We start from the raw sequence: 5956 nt of genomic DNA, 5'->3' as shown, positions 1-5956 counted from the left end.
GCTGGGATGAGAAAGAAACCATAAAGATTACTGAGGAATGCAGGGCCTTGATTCAAAGGAGACAAATTGAGGCCCTACAAGCACCAACCACCATAAAAGAAAGCCTCAATGTCAAGCTAGTGACAATAAAAGAGCGCTCCATGGGAGGCAACCCATGCTTTAAGATTCATGTCATTTTAAATTCAATAAGTTATGATCATTTGAGCATGAATTTTTTTCTCTTTTCATGAACATGTCCATTGACTGCATACACTGTTATGAAACATATACTAAGTTTAGTGTACCTCCAAGCACACTAAACCAATGTTACAAAGAATTTTGTTTCACATACTTAAAATGTCTTGATAAAGCATATGGCCAAACACTAAGTTTGGTGTCCACATAGCTTCATGAAAATTTGAAACTCATGCATCAATAATCATACATTTGTTATTTTCCAAAACCTTATAAATAGAAAAATTCTTATTCGGTAATGAAGGCATTAATTGTGATGTACCCTTTGACAAGAAACAAGTTTGGTGTTCATCAAACTTTGATGCACTGATTTAAGGATACAATTGATCCTTCATGAAAAAAGAAAAAAAAAAGAGTGTAATGAAAACAATTCTTATGAACATGTAACATTTGAACTTCACTAGTTGGAGGAAGAGACTCATTTCTTTATACATTACCAAACATTAAGTTTGGTGTCCTCCAAAGAGAATGTCACGGTTCAAATGAGATGAGAATTGATGGTTCACAAAGTTTTAATAAAAAGCACACCCTTGCTACGGTTGGATAAGACTAATGTATGTTGTCTTATTGTGGTGACTAGGAGGTCAAAGAATCTTCAAAGAAAAAGACAAGACAAAGGAAAGCATAGCATAAGGACAAAATCCCATCACATGCTTCAAGAAAGAAATCTGCCACTCCTTGAGAATGATCACGGCAAAGGCAAGGGAAGGAGCAAATTTTGTCTTCATTCATCCATACATGCACACCTTTGATCCCCATAGTGTAAAGGCTTTCAAGGAGTTCACAACACTCCAAGATGCAAGGTATGAAGTACAAGCCGATTACAACGTCAATAGCCAAATCAAACTAAACTATATTGGAGAACATTTGCACAACATGGATCTGGCGTTCCCAACTTTTGATGAATTCTTCAAAATGAGAAGTGAGGTAGAAGTAAGCAGGGCTATGAGACTTGAAGATAGAGTGGAAGAGGCTATGAATAAGGCTGGCTTTTGGCAAGATCAACAGGCACCAAACAAGGATGGTGGGAACACTAGCAGCCAAGTGTATGAAAGGAGAAAGAAAAGGCATGACAAATGAAAGGTGGACTTGCTCCTTATTCATCACTACAAAATCTATCTGTTCTAAGTTGTCTTTGCATTTTTAAGTAGTCATTTAAAAGTCTTTGCATTATGTTTGTTTCTTTTAAAATAAGTAGGCTAGTTTATGTGTGTGCTTGTGTGTTTATTTTCACTTGACAAGAAGCATGTGCTGTCCCCTGCATCTTTAAATTCAATAAAAGAACAGTTTGAATGTGAAGTAAAATGGTTTCTGTTAGATAGAAGTGGAATAAAAGTAAGTGATGGTATGTGTGTGATTGTATAATAGCTCACTTTGAATGAATAAAGAGCTAGGATATCTTCTTCTAAGTAAAGAGTGGCCCACTGTCTATGAATCTCAATTGAATTAAATTCCTTGGTTAGAAAGAAAAACAAAAAGAAGGAAAGAAAAAAAAAGATAGCCAAAAAGTGGCAGAACAAAAGAAAAACAAAAAGAAACAAAGCTGGACACCAATAGCTTGAACTTTGAAATATATGCCTGTGATGTCTTTGTACTAGGATCTGCTTGGATTAGTAAGCTCTTAGGAGTGCCTCAACACTCGGTGACTTGGGTTAACTAATCCGGGATCATCAGCTGAAAGTCCACTATCAAGAGCAACCTAACTACAAGGCATTTAGTAACCCAAAGAGGTGCTGGACATCAATGTTTTAAGAAGGAATGTGAGCCAAGTGTCCATGGTGAATAATGTGTCAAGTATAAAGAAAAGAAAATGAACTTGCTACACATGACACTCAAATAAAGCTTATGAACAAAGTATTAGCCAAGGATAAAGGAATAATGAGAGGTCATAGCAGTATGTCACTTGAAGCTTGAAGGAGACTTTCTAGGCCTAGGAGTCAATAAGAAGTGAGTATTTGCATATCCACACAAAACCCCAGTTTTATTGCTTTCAATTTAAATTACAATTATCTTGAATCTTGAATTGGAGAATTGAAGAAATTCTGTTTCAATCTCAATCTTGGATCTCTCTGCTTTATTTACTGAATTTGAATTTCATTTCCGGTTAATTGCTCTTCATCTATTTTCCTTGCAATTTACAATTTCCTTGCAATTGTTCTTGTTGGATCTAGGAAGGCATTGAGATCTAGACTTGGCCTTTTCCTTCCACGTTAGTTCCCACGTTAATGTAACTAACATGGAAGCTAACGTGCGCGCTTTTTGGCTTCGCAAACGTTAGTGGCGTTCACCTTTTCCACTAACTTTGGCATCTCCCTTTCCTTCCACTTTAGTTCCCACGTTAATGTAGTTAACGTGGAAGCTAACATGGGTCTTCTTGCACCTTCGCTAGCGTTAGTGGCACTCACTTTTTCCATTAACGCTGCCCCTTCTTCAAAGTTGATGCCATTAACGTTCCCACTAACGTTCCAACTTTCCTTCCTTCCATGTTAGTGCCCACGTTAGTGTAACTAACGTAGCTGCTAACGTGGCTCTTCTCTGCTTTTTGTTACCTGAAATCAATCAAACAAAGTGCATCAAAGTCTTGCTCTTAATCATGGGATCATGCATCATCCATTTTATTATTCAATTCATGCATAATTCTCATGAAATCATTCAAAATTCACAATGTTTGCTTGAATCATGGTATGAATGCATTTTCAACCAAATACTTGCTTATTTCTTAAGAAAATGCATGAAACCAACCTAAAGCATACAAAAAATGGCTAGTAAAACTAGCCAAGATGCCCTGGCATCAGTTTAGAGACTATATCTACAACGCAACTGTTTTTATAAAATTTTTTACTGGCAAAAATCCTAACGTCACACGCCCACACGTGGTAGGACAGAAACGTAAATGATGTGTACGCGTCGATCATGCGCACGCGTGGGGTTAGCTATCTGCCCAGCACCCCACCATCGCGGTCCTAGCACAACTCTCTGTCCAGGCCGCGCGTTCGGATTTTCTTAGCACCATTTTTGCATGAACCAAATTTGGGTATCGACGCGTGTGTGTCGGTCACGTGCACGCGTGAGAGCCCTTTTTATATTAAATGAGAAACTAACAAGCTACCAGAGTAATGTCAACCATTATTAAACAAGTAAAACCACAATGTAAACTAAATAAACCTAACTAAAAATAAAGATTTGACTTATTACCAATATAAATAAAAGAGAAAATAGAAAGAATTTACCATGGTGGGGTGTCTTCCACCTAGCACTTTTAGTTAAAGTCCTTAAGTTGGACATTTGGTGAGCTCCTTGTCATGGTGGCTTGTGCTTGAACTCATCTTGAAACTTCCACCAACACTTGGACTTCCAATAAGCTCCAACATTTCCAGGTGAATTCACCAAGCCTTGATGAAGGTCTTCACAAGCTTTGAGCTCCCAAAGTTGATCCTCTTGTATGCCGGGATCCCAAATCTTATCTCTACACCCGTCTTTAAGTTGATCATCATTGTTCCAACCGGGTGGCAAGCAATCCGAATTCTCAATGAAGCATCCCAACAACTTTCTAGACCCAATCAATTGAGAACTATACCAACCATTGCAATTAGGCCTTGAGCTTCCAACCATAATGAACTTTGAATGGTAATTCCAACCACTAACCACTTTCCATTTGCTCTTAAAGCCACAAAGAGCTCTAAGTTGACCATCCGTCTCAAAAAAACCGTATGCAAGTGAGAAATTAAAGCTTAAGGAGTAGATATTTACCCGCTTGAATGAAAGGACGGATGGTGATGAGTTCGGGAGAGGTGTCTCCAATGGCGGCCCTGGCAATATATGCTTTACTCTCTTGGACTCCTCTTTGATGATCTCCACCTCTTGATAAGTTTCGTTAACATCAACCTTTTCCTCAAGTTCAATGGAAGAGGATTCAATTGTAGATAAAAACTCATCAATTATTGAATCCATCTCATAATCAACCTCCTCAACATCAAATTCAAACGTCTTGGAAGAAGGCTCTATGACTTAAGATTCCCAAGGAGGTTCCGCATCTCCTAAGTCTTCAACCACTTCCTCTTCTTCGATCATTTTGGCCTATCCACTTGCTCTAGTACAAAATCCAGCTCCTCCTTGATGACTTCTACATCTTGACAACTTTCTTCAAGGGTCTCTCCTACTTCCACCTTTTGGGCCTCCTCTTGCTTCTCTTGAAGTATGGATGCGTGAACCTGATCCGTTAAGTCCCTAAGGCAATCCCTTCTCTCTTGTTCCATGTCAATAGCATAATTGGGATCATGTTGCCCTTGGATTGATGGATATGGGTGAAAAGGAAGTGCACTAGAGCTTGAGGGTTGGGTAATGGGGGTAGAGGATGGATCCATTGGAAACAACACCTTTGAGAGAGCATTGTGTGATTTAGGGGCAAGTATCAATTTGATGCTACTCTTTGTGATGAAAAAGCTACAAATTCAAGAGGTGAAACACACAAGAATAGCTCTCCAACTAGCAGACAAGTCAATAAGGCAAGCACATGGAGTGGTTGAGAATGTTTTGGTTAAGGTGGGAAAGTTTTTTGCTTCTAACAGATTTTGTGATTCTTGACATGGAAGAGGATGAAAATTTTTCCATCATTTTAGGAAGACCAGTCCTAGCCACTGGGAGATCTCTCATTGATATGGAAAAAGATAAATTAATGTTGAGAGTGCATAATGAGCACCTGGTCTTTCATGTTTTCCAAATCATGCATCATGCAAATGAAGAGGAGAATTGCATGAACACTAAGTTCATTGACCCAAATGATGATTGGATTCTTGACAGTTTAGAATTTCACAAATGAAATCTCGTTGAAGTATAGTTTCTAAACCAATCAATAATCCTTTCATGCAAAAATTTGTTTGTCACAAGTACAAACCCCTAAAATCTATAAACCGAAGTATTTAAACCTCGGGTCGTCTCTCAAAGGACTTGCAGGGTAGTGTTCTTGTTATTGGTTATGGACTTGTTTATTTTGAGGTTTTGGATGAGGAGCATGAAAAGTAAATGGCAATGAAAATAAACTAGCTACTATAAAAGCTCTTGGCAAGATATGAGAACTAGAAATCCTATCCTAGTTATCCTTCTCAATTGTGATGAGAATTGTTCATTACTCCCACTTAGTTAACCTCTAACCATGGAGGAAAGTCAAGTGGATGAATCAATTTGATTCCTCAAGTCCTAATTAACTCCTAAAGGAGAGACTAGCTTTAGAGGCATTCAAATCAATTAGCAACTTCTAATTATCAATCAACAAAGGAATTAGATAACTCAAGAGTCACTAATCACTCTACCTAGGCCAAGAGGAACAAAATCTATACAAAAATCCAACCAAGCATTTAATCAAACACTTGGAAGGCACAAAAGAAAAGTATAGTCAATCACAACAAGAATGAATTCTAACTACAATTGAATTTCCCACCTAACCTATGTAATGATCTATACACATTCAAACTATTCTAACTACCCATTCTTTAAATTTTTTTTTTACATGTTCATGCATCTTATTTCTTGATTCATAACACTTATGCATTGATTCCCTTTTGTTGAACTTCACCTTGGGGCATTTTATCCCCTTTTATTATTTTTCTTCTCTTTTCATTTTCTATATTCCCCTTTTTTTTTCTTTCTTTTTTTTTCTCTTTTTTTTTCTTTGTATAAGGACATCAATTGCATAAGGTCTTATACATTCAATCAATACATGAGT

This window comes from Arachis ipaensis, chromosome B03 (genome assembly GCF_000816755.2).
Source record: "Arachis ipaensis cultivar K30076 chromosome B03, Araip1.1, whole genome shotgun sequence".
NCBI classification, from domain to species: domain Eukaryota; kingdom Viridiplantae; phylum Streptophyta; class Magnoliopsida; order Fabales; family Fabaceae; genus Arachis; species Arachis ipaensis.
Note: the sequence above shows the minus strand (reverse complement) of the source record.